At 32.5% G+C, this 14,673-nt stretch overlaps 1 long non-coding RNA gene across 3 annotated transcripts in view; it reads right to left on the bottom strand.

The window, feature by feature from the left end:
- Window positions 1-3,689, bottom strand: part of LOC123038099 — a 42,412-nt gene extending 38,723 nt beyond the window's left edge. For 2 of the 3 annotated variants that reach the window (XR_006417752.1, XR_006417753.1), the window contains exons 1-3: window positions 3,240-3,687; window positions 2,698-2,778; window positions 2,334-2,384 (exon numbers count right to left, since the gene is read on the bottom strand). This is a non-coding gene — a long non-coding RNA (uncharacterized LOC123038099). Of the gene's footprint in view, window positions 1-2,333; window positions 2,385-2,697; window positions 2,779-3,239 lie in introns of all 3 variants that reach the window. The other variant, XR_006417758.1, reaches the window with a different exon arrangement.
- Window positions 3,690-14,673: the final 10,984 nt, after the last annotated feature.

Raw genomic sequence — 14,673 nt, 5'->3', positions numbered from 1 at the left:
TGGTGTTTTTAAAGTTAGGAAGTTGGGATTTTTTATGAGTATTAAGAATGCATCATATGAATAATTTTGGAGAATATAATTTGCAGAATATTCTGCAAGGGTATTTCAACTTCGGTTCCGCCCGAAGTTAGCTTTCCTTTCTTGTTTATTATTGATTTTGAAGAGGTTAGCTCAAATGGGCTTATCTTACTTTAAACAAGAAAGGAAAGTTAACAAAACCCATAGAAAATCCCAACTTCCTAACTTTACAAACACCAAAGTTATGGCATTTCCGATCGTTCAGTTATATGGCAGCTATAGGATATAGTCGGCCGATCCCGGCCGTTCCGACTTATATACTGCGTGCAAAGGAAAGAAGGGTGTGTGCAAAGTTTCAACTCGATAGCTTTAAAACTGAGAGACTAGTTTGCGTAGAAACAGACAGACGGACAGACGGACATGGCTATATCAACTCAGGAGGTGATCCTGATCAAGAATATATATACTTTATAGGGTCGGAGATGTCTCCTTCACTGCGTTGCACACTTTTGACCAAAATTATAATACCCTCTGCAAGGGTATAAAAACAAATAAATTTGTAATGTACATAAAGTTAGCAATGCAACTTTTGAAATTTTAATTTTGTTGTTCTTTATTTGCCTTTAATTACCCGTAAACCTCTTTGTTATCCATAATTATTCCCTTAATTATTGCTGAATAAATAACATTTGCCGTTACATTTTTTTTAATTAAAAAAAATTTGTACATCCCCACTAATCTTAAACTTTTAGAAAATTATACTATTACTATTTGAAGTACACCCATTCCCTATTACCAAAGATCAGGGGCATAGTCGGCCGATCCTTATGACATTTGGTAGGTCGGATTGATTGGCCAAATATAAAACCCATAGAAAATCCCAGCTTCCTAACTTTACGAACAAAAAGTTATGGCATTTTCGATCAATCAGTTGTATGGCAGCTATAGGATATAGTCGACCGATCCTTATGACATTTGGTAGGTCGGATTGATTGGCCAAATATAAAACCCATAGAAAATACCAGCTTCCAAACCTTACGAACAAAAAAGTTATGGCATTTCCGATCAATCAATTGTATGGCAGCTATAGGATATAGTCGGCCGATCCTTATGACATTTGGTAGGTCGGATTGATTGGCCAAATATAAGACCCTTAGAAAATCCCAGCTTCCTAACTTTACGAACAAAAAAGTTATGGCATTTTCGATCAATCAGTAATATGGCAGCTATAGGATATAGTCGGCCGATCCTTATGAAATTTGGTAGGTCAGATTGATTGGCCAATAATGGGATGTATACCATCACCTTAAAGATTTTTTATCACAAAATTTGATATTAAAAATTTTGTATTTTGAAAATGCGATCGTAACCGCTGTTTTACTTCGTTCATAAAATAAAATTTAATTTAAAATTTAAAAAGTCAAATTTTGATTTACACACAACAATATATACGTCTTTGAAATAGAAAGTGTTGTTTGAATCAAATAAAGCATTAGAAATTTATTATTTAAAGACAAGTCTGTATATATAATATATACAATTTTTATTTATTACTAAAACGAATTTGTGCACAAATGGCCTTTTCTTACTAAAAAAAATTAATTTGTTATGTGCACAGAGTTAGCAGTGCAACTTTAAAATTTTAATTTATTAATTGTCCGTAACCTATTTGTTATCCATATTTTTCCCGGAAATTATTCCTGAATAAACACAATTTTATGTTTTTACATAGTTCATATTTGTTAATATTTTAAATATTATTTTTAAGTGGTTGGAAAACTTTTTTTTTAATAAAAACAATTTTTGAGATGCGGCCAAACGAACTTTTTAATTATTGATTTCGAAGAGGTAAGCTTAGATGGGCTTTTCTTACTTAAAAAAAACAAATAAATTTGTAATGTACATAAAGTTAGCAAAGCTAAAATAATAAAATTTTAAATTTTAATTTTGTTCTTAATTTGCCTTTAATTACCCGTAAACCTCTTTGTTATCCATAATTACCCCCTTATTTATTCCTGAATAAATAACATTTGCCGTTACATTTTTTTAATTAAAAAAATATACACCCCCACTAATCTTGAACTTTTAGAAAATTGTACTATTACTATTTTAAGAGCCATTCCCTATTAGATAATAGAAAACATTATTTATTAACGAAACAGAGTTTACTTTTTGAATTTTATAAAAAAAAAATTAAGAAAAATGTCTTCGAAACGAATTTTGTAATTGTTAATTTTCCCTGTTTCCTATTAAATAAATAAGAGAATAAAGAAAAAATGTGAGGAATAAAAACAATACATTTTTTTAGCACTAACCTCCGTATTTAAATAAATCGTATTACTTTTTCCGATCTCTTGAAGGTTTTCCTGAAAAATATAAATATGAAAACCTTTTTTATTAATGAAATAATTAAAAAAACAATAAGTTCATAGAAAAAATTGTACAAAATAAAAAATGCAAACTTAAATTTATACTAAATTAAAATTATGATTTACATACAACAATACATTTATCTTCAAAATATAACGTTTATTTATTTTGTGTAAAACGAATATTTTATTAGAACTTTAATGAGTCAGTATATAGTTAATATTTATTAGTAATAATAATATTTTAGTATTTAGTTTAATATTTTATTAGTTTTTCAAACAAGTATCAATAACATTTTTTACCACTAACCTTTCGTACTTCGACGTATTCTGTTATTTATTAAATTAAATCATATCGTTGTTTTCCTTTTTTGTTCCTTTGTTGCTTTTTCTGAAATATGAAAAAAAAATCAATTTAATGAACAATGATAAATTAAAAAAAAAAACAAAATTAAAAAAAAAACAATATTCAAAAAAAAACAAAACAAATTAAAATGAAAAAAAATAACTGTTCTTTTCAGAGCGAGAGCCCGCAAAGCGAAAAAACAATATTCAAAAAAAAAACAAAACAAATTAAAATGAAAACAAAAATAACTGTTCTTTTCAGAGCGAGAGCCCGCAAAGCGAAACACGATTGTTATTTGCGAGCTACGGTTACAAACAAATTATGTATGCATGTGTGTTTGTATTTATGTATGCATTTATTTATTCATATTATTATTTAAAAAAACATTTTATGTTTTCCGAAGACCTCACTTTACTGTAATTATTATTATTTTTTTGTTTATGTGCTCCGGAAAACTCACTTCACTTTTTTTTAAAATCATGCACTTCACTTTTTATTTATTTTACCATGACTGCTTCCTCGCCCGAGTCCAAAATTAAACTGACGCCATGTCAATCCACCGATCGCCTGCCGAGCTAACACTCTCAGTCACCATCCCTCTCGCACTGTGTCTCTCTTGAAGAGAGAGTCTCTTCACACAAAAACAAAAACATGTGTGTGACGCACGTTGATTGGAATTAGTCCGTTAGGAATAAGAAAGAATGTAGAAATATAGAAAACAAGAAAAAAGGAAAGAGTAGTAGAATAGGTGGCTAAGCTAAGCCCAAGAAGTTAAATGTGCATATGTATGTACATATACACATATCGTAAAGCAATCGAGCTTTAGGGGCATTGCATATGGTTTAGATCTCAATAACGCAACATTGCAACTTCTCCTTAATGCATCAAACCAAAGACCATGGCTATATCGACTCGGCTAGTGACCCTGATCAAGAATATATATACTTTATAGGGTCGGAAACGCTTCCTTCTAGCTGTTACATACTTTTGCACGAATACAATATACCCTTTTACTCTACGAGTAACGGGTATAATAAGAACTGCCGTAATGCACGCAAGTAATTTGGGGGACATTGAGTTTCAGTTTCGCGTAGCGGCTTTCGAAGAACCTGAAAACAGCAATAATAAGTTGCTAACGAATTGTTATTAAACATAACTATAATTTTGATTTGCACAACGCATTTAAACTTGTAAACACATATATACAAATATTTTTTAAGAACGTTTTTGTTAAGCAAACTATTTTTAAGAAATCGGCAAAATACCTATTTTGGCTAATTTAGCTTTAAGAGGTGGGTACAAATGGGCCAATATCAATTTTTCAAACAATTTGTAATGTGAATATGGTTAGCAGGGCCACTATTACAATGCAACCTTTTTTTCTTAATTTGCCTTTATTCATCCTTAAACTTTTTCATCCATAATTTGCCGTTAATTATTCATAAATTATGCCATAAATCTAATAAGGCATTCAGACAGCTATATACTTTTTAATTTTTAAAAGTGTATTTAAAAAACGAATGCTTAAATCCTTAATCATTTTTCGTCACAAACTTTGATAATAGAAATGTTAAAAACTCGATCGTGTCGACTATCTATCTCGTTAAAAAGTGTTTTTACATAATACATTTAAATTTATCAATACTTATATAAAAATATTGATTTTATAAGCTGGCAAAGTTTTTTGCTGAAACGAACTATTTCCAAGTTGTGGGCAAACGACCTTTTTTATTACTTATTTTGAAGATGTAGGCGCTACTGTACTTAACTTATTTAAAAAAATATATAAAAGTAATATTTATAAAAATATTGATTTTATAAGCTGGCAAAGTTTTTTGCTGAAACGAACTATTTCCAAGTTGTGGGCAAACGACCTTTTTTTATTACTTGTTTTGAAGATGTAGGCGCTACTGTACTTAACTTATTTAAAAAAAAGAATTAAATTTGTAATATACATACAAGTTTTAAAATTTTAATTTTTTATTTGCCAGTAATTATTAGTGAACAAATAAAATTTGCCGTTCCATTTTATTTAAATTTATGGAATGTACACCACCACCTTAATGAGTTTTCATCACAAATTTGATACTAGAAATTTTGTATGTTGAAAACGCGATCGTCACCGCTGTTTTACTTCGTTCATAAAAAAAATTTTATTAAAAATTTAAAAAAAATAAAATTTGATTTACACACAACAATATATATATCTTTGCAACAGAAAGTGTATTTATTTTGTTTGAAACGAATAAAGCATTAGAAATTTATTATTTCAAGTCTGTATATATATACAACTTTCATTTATTACTGAAACGAATTTATGCATAAACGGCCTTTTCTTACTAAAAAAATAAATTTTGAATGTGCACAGATTTAGCAGTGCAACTTTCAAATTTGTATTTATTAATTGTCCGTAACCTATTTGTTATCCATATTTTACCCATTAATTATTCCTGAATAAATACAATTTTTAATGTTTTAATGTGAATATGGTTAGCAGGGCCACTATTACAATGCAACCTTTTTTTCTTAATTTGCCTTTATTCATCCTTAAACTTTTTCATCCATAATTTGCCGTTAATTATTCATAAATTATGCCATAAATCTAATAAGGCATTCAGACAGCTATATACTTTTTAATTTTTAAAAGTGTATTTAAAAAACGAATGCTTAAATCCCTAATCATTTTTCGTCACAAACTTTGATAATAGAAATGTTAAAAACTCGATCGTGTCGACTGTCTATCTCGTTAAAAAGTGTTTTTACATAATACATTTAAATTTATCAATACTTATATAAAAATATTGATTTTATAAGCTGGCAAAGTTTTTTGCTGAAACGAACTATTTCCAAGTTGTGGGCAAACGACCTTTTTTTATTACTTATTTTGAAGATGTAGGCGCTACTGTACTTAACTTATTTAAAAACAAGAGAGAACGCTATAGTCGGGTGCCCCGACTATCAGATACCCGTTACTCAGGTAAAGGGAGTGCGAGGGAGATGGAGATAGAAACTTTGATCACGCATAACTTTTTAATGAATGGTCCGACTTGAAAAAGTTCTTCTACATTTCGATAGGTATTGATAAACACAATAAAACTGCATTTTTACTTTTCCGAAATATTTAAATTTTAAAATCGTATATAAGCGATTGTGGGCGTTAAAGGGGGCGTGGCACCTTTTTGAAACAAACTTGCGCTGCGTAGGAACTCCTAGAATCTGCATGCAAAATGCCAATCTTCTAGCTTTTATAGTTTCCGAGATCTCAGCGTTCATACGGACAGACAGACGGACAGACAGACGGACAGACGGACAGACGGACAGACGGACAGACAGACGGACAGACGGACATGGCTATATCGACTCGGCTAGTGACCCTGATCAAGAATATATATACTTTATAGGGTCGGAAACGCTTCCTTCTAGCTGTTACATACTTTTGCACGAATACAATATACCCTTTTACTCTACGAGTAACGGGTATAAAAATATAAAAGTAATATTTATAAAAATATTGATTTTATAGGCTGGCAAAGTTTTTTGCTGAAACGAACTATTTCCAAGTTGTGGGCAAACGACCTTTTTTATTACTTGTTTTGAAGATGTAGGCGCTACTGTACTTAACTTATTTAAAAAAAGAATTAAATTTGTAATATACATACAAGTTTTAAAATTTTAATTTTTTATTTGCCAGTAATTATAAGTGAACAAATAAAATTTGCCGTTCCATTTTATTTAAATTTATGGAATGTACACCACCACCTTAATGAGTTTTCATCACAAATTTGATACTAGAAATTTTGTATGTTGAAAACGCGATCGTCACCGCTGTTTTACTTCGTTCATAAAAAAATTTTATTAAAAATTAAAAAAAAATAAAATTTGATTTACACACAACAATATATATATCTTTGCAACAGAAAGTGTATTTATTATACCCTTGCAGAGGGTATTATAATTTCAGTCAAAAGTTTGCAACGCAGTGAAGGAGACATTTCCGACCCTATAAAGTATATATATTCTTGATCAGCATCACCAGGAGAGTCGATCTAGCCATGTCCGTCTGTCCGTCCGTCTGTCCGTCTGTCCGTCCGTTTCTACGCAAACTAGTCCCTCAGTTTTAAAGCTATCTGCTTGAAACTTTCCCAAAAGTTGTCTTTCTATTGCAGGTAGTATATAAGTCGGAACGAGCCGGATCGGGCCACTATATCATATAGCTGCCATATAACTGAACGATCGGAAATGCCATAACTTTGGTGTTTTTAAAGTTAGGAAGTTGGGATTTTCTATGGGTTTTATTTTTGGCTAATAAATCTGACCTACCAAATTTCATAAGGATCGGACGACTATATCCTATAGCTGCCATATAACTGATTGATCGGAAATGCCATAACATTGGTGTTTGTAAAGTTAGGAAGCTGGGATCTTCTATGGATTTTATATTTGGTTAATCAATCCGACCTACCAAATTTCATAAGGATCGGCCGACTACATCTTATAGCTGCCATATAACTGAACGATTGGAAATGACATAACTTTGGTGTTTTTAAAGTTAGGAAGTTGGGACTTTTTATAAGTATTAAGAATGCATCATATGAATAATTTTGGAGAATATAATTTATAGAATATTCTGCAAGGGTATATCAACTTCGGCTCCGCCCGAAGTTAGCTTTCCTTTCTTGTTTTGTTTGAAACGAATAAAGCATTAGAAATTTATTATTTCAAGTCTGTATATATATACAACTTTCATTTATTACTGAAACGAATTTATGCATAAACGGCCTTTTCTTACTAAAAAAAATAAATTTTGAATGTGCACAGATTTAGCAGTGCAACTTTCAAATTTGTATTTATTAATTGTCCGTAACCTATTTGTTATCCATATTTTACCCGTTAATTATTCCTGAATAAATACAATTTTTATACCCTTGCAGAGGGTATTATAATTTTGGTCAAAAGTGTGCAACGCAGTGAAGGAGACATCTCCGACCCTATAAAGTATATATATTCTTGATCAGGATCACCTCCTGAGTTGATATAGCCATGTCCGTCTGTCCGTCTGTCTGTTTCTACGCAAACTAGTCTCTCAGTTTTAAAACTATCGAATTGAAACTTTGCACACACCCTTCTTTCCTTTGCACGCAGTATATATGTCGGAACGGCCGGGATCGGCCGACTATATCCTAAAGCTGCCATATAACTGATTGATCGGAAATGCCATAACTTTGGTTTTTGTTAAGTTAGGAAGTTGGGATTTTCTATGGGTTTTATTTTTAGCCAATCAATCCGACCTATCAAATTTCATAAGGATCGGCCGACTATATCCTATAGCTGCCATATAACTGAACGATTGGAAATGCCATAACTTTGGTGTTTTTAAAGTTAGGAAGTTGGGATTTTTATGAGTATTAAGAATGCATCATATAAATAATTTTGGAGAATATAATTTACAGAGTATTCTGCAAGGGTATATCAACTTCGGCTCCGCCCGAAGTTAGCTTTCCTTTCTTGTTTTTAATTAAAAAAAATTTTGTACACCCCCACTTATTTTGAACTTTTAGAAAATTGTACTATTACTATTTGAAGTAGACCCATTCCCTATTACCAAAGATCAGGGGCATAGTCGGCCGATCCTTATGACATTTGGTAGGTCGGATTGATTGGCCAAATATAAGACCCTTAGAAAATCCCAGCTTCCTAACTTTACGAACAAAAAAGTTATGGCATTTTCGATCAATCAGTAATATGGCAGCTATAGGATATAGTCGGCCGATCCTTATGAAATGAGAGTGCGTTTAGTTTTGCTTGCGTACGACCAAAAACGAACTGTGAGTAAGAAAGTAAAAGCGCGAAATAAAACGGTTGCGTTTATAAAAATTTTAATAATTTAAGTATATAATTTTTAACAAGAAAGGAAAGCTAACTTCGGGCGGAGCCGAAGTTGATATACCCTTTGCAGAATACTCTGTAAATTATATTCTCCAAAATTATTCATATAATGCATTCTTAATACTCATAAAAAATCCCAGCTTCCTAACTTTACAAACACGAAAGTTATGGCATTTCCGATCAATCAGTTATATGGCAGCTATAGGATTTAGTCGGCCGATCCTTATGAAATTTGGTAGGTCGGATTGATTGGCCAAATATAAAACCCATAGAAAATCTCAACTTCCTAACTTTACAAACACGAAAGTTATGGCATTTCCGATCAATCAGTTATATGGCAGCTATAGGATATAGTCGGCCGATCCTTATGAAATTTGGTGAGTCGGATTGATTGGCCAAATATAAAACCCATAGAAAATCTCAACTTCCTAACTTTACAAACACGAAAGTTATGGCATTTCAGTTATATGGCAGCTATAGGATATAGTCGGCCGATCCCGGCCGTTCCGACTTATATACTGCGTGCAAAGGAAAGAAGGGTGTGTGCAAAGTTTCAATTCGATAGCTTTAAAACTGAGAGACTAGCTTGCGTAGAAACAGACAGACGGACAGACAGAGGGACAGACGGACATGGCTATATCAACTCAGGAGGTGATCCTGATCAAGAATATATATACTTTATAGGGTCGGAGACGTCTCCTTCACTGCGTTGCGCACTTTTGACCAAAATTATAATACCCTCTGCAAGGGTATAAAAATTAATTTTTAAACAGCAACATAAAGAGAATGCCGCGCGCATCTTCTTTGTCCTAGGAACAACGCCGTAAAGCGCACAACTAAGCGATCACAATATCAAAACAAATCGCAAATAAGGACCCAAATGCCCGGCGGTCTTTAAATAGTGTAGGCCACGCTCTTGCCTAATTTCGAAGAAATTGGACAAGAATGGACAGTCAATACGGACAATCGTGGAGCAGAGCGACCACAGCGTGTTCAGGAAAAGGTGTTAGCGCAAAGGTCGATAACAGGTACCTGACCAACGTGCACGTGCGCAATTCTTAAATTGCTATATGTAAGGATCAATTACAGACTTATACTGTAGTTTGATATTGCAGCCCAGCCTACCCAAATTTGTACAAATCTTGGATAACACCATTCAGATATATCACAATATCAAAACAAATCGCAAATAAGGACCCAAATGCCCAGCGGTCTTCAAATAGTGTAAGCCACGCTCTTGCCTAATTTCGAAGAAATTGGACGGCAGCAGTCGCAAAAAACTGCAGCGCTACCTGGACAGTCAGCACGGAAAACCGTGGAGCAGAGCGACCACACCGTATTCAGGAAAAGGTGTTAGCGCAAAGGTCGATAACAGGTAGCTGACCAACGTGCACGTGCACAATTCTTAAATTGCTATATGTAAGGATCGATGAAGGGCTTTACTGTAGTTTGATTTTATATTGCAGCCCAGCCTACCCAAACTTGTACAAATCTTGGATGACACCATTCAGATATACCTGCTTTCCTATAAAAAAAATAAGAACTGCCGTAATGCACGCAAGTAATTTGGGGGACACCGAGTTTCAGTTTCGCGTAGCGTATTTAAGACTAAATACTAAGAATGTGTAGAAAAGAAAACCAATTTTTAGAAATAATAGCGGCTTTCGAAGAACCTGAAAACAGCAATAATATGTTGCCAACGAATTGTTATTAAACATAACTATAATTTTGATTTGCACAACGCATTTAAATTTGTAAACACATATATACAAATATTTTTTAGCAACGTTTTTGTTAAGCAAACTATTTTTAAGAAATCGGCAAAATACCTATTTTTGCTAATTTATCTTTAAGAGGTGGGTACAAATGGGCCAATATCAATTTTTCAAACAATTTGTAATGTGAATAAGGTTAGCAGGGCCACTATTACAATGTAACCTTTTTTTCTTAATTTGCCTTTATTTATCCTTAAACTTTTTCATCCATAATTTGCCGTTAATTATTCATAAATTATGCCATAAATCTAATAAGGCATTCAGACAGCTATATACTTTTTAATTTTTAAAAGTGTATTTAAAAAACGAATGCTTAAATCCTTAATCATTTTTCGTCACAAACTTTGATAATAGAAATGTTAAAAACTCGATCGTGTCGACTGTCTATCTCGTTAAAAAGTGTTTTTACATAATACATTTAAATTTATCAATACTTATATAAAAATATTGATTTTATAGGCTGGCAAAGTTTTTTGCTGAAACGAACTATTTCCAAGTTGTGGGCAAACGACCTTTTTTTATTACTTATTTTGAAGATGTAGGCGCTACTGTACTTAACTTATTTAAAAAAAAGAATTAAATTTGTAATATACATACAAGTTTTAAAATTTTAATTTTTTATTTGCCAGTAATTATTAGTAAACAAATAAAATTTGCCGTTCCATTTTATTTAAATTTATGGAATGTACACCACCACCTTAATGAGTTTTCATCACAAATTTGATACTAGAAATTTTGTATGTTGAAAACGCTGACGATCGCGTTTTACTTCGTTCATAAACAAAATTTTATTCAAAATTTAAAAAAATTAAATTTTGATTTACACACAACAATATATATATCTTTGCAACAGAAAGTGTATTTATTTTGTTTGAAACGAATAAAGCATTAGAAATTTATTATTTAAAGTCTGTATATATATACAACTTTCATTTATTACTGAAACGAATTTATGCATAAACGGCCTTTTCTTACTAAAAAAAAATAAATTTTTAATGTGCACAGATTTAGCAGTGCAACTTTAAAATTTGTATTTATTAATTGTCCGTAACCTATTTGTTATCCATATTTTACCCGTTAATTATTCCTGAATAAATACAATTTTTTTAAATATTATTTTTAAGTGGTTGGCGATGTTTTTTTTTTAATAAAAACTATTTTTAAGATGCGGCCAAACAAACTTTTTTATTATTGATTGAGGTTAGCTCAAATGGGCTTATCTTACTTTAAAAAACAAATACATTTGTAATGTACATAAAGTTAGCAATGCAACTTTTGAAATTTTAATTTTGTTGTTCTTAATTTGCCTTTAATTACCTGTAAACCTCTTTGTTATCCATAATTATTCCCTTAATTATTGCTGAATAAATAACATTTGCCGTTACATTTTTTTTAATTAAAAAAAATTTGTACAACCCCACTAATCTTGAACTTTTAGAAAATTGTACTATTACTATTTGAAGTAGACCCATTCCTTATTACCAAAGATCAGGGGCATAGTCGGCCGATCCTTATGACATTTGGTAGGTCGGATTGATTGGCCAAATATAAAACCCATAGAAAATCCCAGCTTCCTAACTTTACGAACAAAAAAGTTATGGCATTTCCGATCAATCAGTTGTATGGCAGCTATAGGATATAGTCGGCCGATCCTTATGACATTTGGTAGGTCGGATTGGTTGGCCAAATATAAAACCCATAGAAAATACCAGCTTCCAAACCTTACGAACAAAAAAGTTATGGCATTTCCGATCAATCAATTGTATGGCAGCTATAGGATATAGTCGGCCGATCCTTATGACATTTGGTAGGTCGGATTGATTGGCCAAATATAAGACCCTTAGAAAATCCCAGCTTCCTAACTTTACGAACAAAAAAGTTATGGCATTTTCGATCAATCAGTAATATGGCAGCTATAGGATATAGTCGGCCGATCCTGATGCGTTTAGTTTTGCTTGCGTACGACCAAACACGAACTGTGAGTAAGAAAGTAAAAGCGCGAAATAAAACGGTTGCGTTTATAAAAATTTTAATAATTTAAGAATATAATTTTTAAAAATTAATTTTTAAACAGCAACATAAAGAGAATGCCGCGCGCATCTTCTTTGCCCTAGGAACAACGCCGTAAAGCGCACAACTAAGCGATCACAATATCAAAACAAATCGCAAATAAGGACTCAAATGCCCGGCGGTCTTTAAATAGTGTAAGCCACGCTCTTGCCTAATTTCGAAGAAATTGGACAAGAATGGACAGTCAATACGGACAATCGTGGAGCAGAGCGGCCACAGCGTGTTCAGGAAAAAGTTAGCGCAAAGGTCGATGTCAGGTAGCTGACCAACGGCACGTGCGCATTTCTTAAATTGCTATATGTAAGGATCGATTAAAGGCTTATACTGTAGTTTGATTTTATATTGCAGCCCAGCCTACCCAAATCGGTACAAGTCTTGGATAACACCATTCAGATATATAACAATATCAAAACAAATCGCAAATAAGGACCCAAATGCCCGGCGGTCTTCAAATAGTGTAAGCCACGCTCTTGGCTAGTTTCGAAGAAATTGGACGGCAGCAGTCGCAAAAAACTGCTGCGCTACCTGGACAGTCAGCACGGAAAACCGTGGAGCAGAGCGACCACACTGTGTTCAGGAAAAGGTGTTAGCGCAAAGGTCGATAACAGGTACCTGACCAACGTGCACGTGCCCAATTCTTAAATTGCTATAAGTTAATTTCCAGGATAATAAAAACCCAAAAAATAAGTTTTGAACGTTTGATTTATTCGGAGTTCAATTTGAGACTGATTTTATTCATTTAAAAATTCCCTGATCTAAGCTGTGGGTTGGGGCAGCGACGTCGACGTCGCGGAAGAGACCGCGGCGGTGGCCTAGTTCTGGTGGAGCGGCTGAAACTGCAAGGTTTGCAGAATCGGCATTTTGGTACTGCGCTGTGGCTGCTGACCGGATGCGTGTGTTTATGTTATTGAACTTGGGGGTTCTTGGCGTGTTTATGTTATTGAACTTTCGGGCTCTTGACCGTTGTATTGAAATGTTGCAATGTTGCCATCGACAATGTTGCAATATTTCTCGGAAAAAATGTAGAAATATTTCTGTGATTAACTCTCCCTCCTTAAAAACCTGCTTGTCCTCAAGAGGTGTTAGAAATAGGGAATATTATTAAATTCTGGTATTATTTTTTTAGGAATTGATATAATATTAGTTTTGTTGTTTAAAATTTGTGGAGGCGGTTCTTGAATATGTAGGATTACTTTTTCTTTTCTGTGAATACAGTTTTTTAATACGATCAATGCAAGAACAATGGCGCAAATTAATGTTACTGTGGTTATTCGGTTTATTGTAGAATCATTCTGTAAGGTTTGTAAGTGCTTTCTATTTTTGATATGTAGAGCTTCCAATGCTTCTAATGACAGAATTTGAATGCGTTGTGCTTGCAATGGGGTAATTTGAATTCGTGGGATTTCGGGTTTCATTATTACTTTTTCTTTGTTTGTAAAATTTTTTCCATTTATATTTATAGTTTCGTTTAAAAAGGTAACCATGAAAGTTCCTCTGAGTTGATGTGAAATATTGTTTGAAATTAGGCTGCCGTTAAAGTCATTTAAGAGTAGTATGCCATCGTCTATTTCCTCTATTGGTTCAATGTGGTCCGAGTTACTATAATCACACAGCGATTCCTTTCCCTGAGCTAGTTTTGAAATACATTTTGAATTACTTAAATTAACAATTTTTCCTTTTTTACAAATTTTAACATAGTTTGAAGTTTTACAATCATGGGGTAGGCCTAGTATTACATTGTTTGATATAAAAAGTTCATTAGTTTCTAAATGTATTATTAATTGGTTTCTGATGACAGGCTTTAAAAGAAGATTTTCATAGTTAGTTGGTTCGAGTTCAGGTATTTTTATTAAGTAAATTATGGTTGTTTTATTATGTAAGACAGACACATCAACAAATTCCAGTGTTTCCTCAATTGAAAACGAGGTAATGTTATTTTTTTGAGATATTTTATTTATTTCGTTAAGTTCAGGTTCGTTTAATAAAAGAGTATTAATTACGTTAATTTTAGCCCATTGTATTGCAAATTTAATGTTTCCTTTCTTTGTTGTGGTTTTCTAAATCTATTAATTGCTTTTGTTTAAGTTTTTCTATGTTATCCTGCCTGCTTTTTTCATATTGTTCTGGGTCGGTATTAATATTTCTGCCAAAAAAAATTTCTAATGGTCTTTTCTTCGTTACTGAATGTATTGTGTAATTGTATTCGTAA

The sequence above is a fragment of the Drosophila rhopaloa genome, unplaced genomic scaffold, assembly GCF_018152115.1.
Source record: "Drosophila rhopaloa isolate 14029-0021.01 unplaced genomic scaffold, ASM1815211v1 contig_6, whole genome shotgun sequence".
NCBI lineage: Eukaryota > Metazoa > Arthropoda > Insecta > Diptera > Drosophilidae > Drosophila > Drosophila rhopaloa.
The sequence above is the reverse complement of the archived record's forward strand: the minus strand, read 5'-3'. Positions and strand labels throughout refer to the sequence as shown.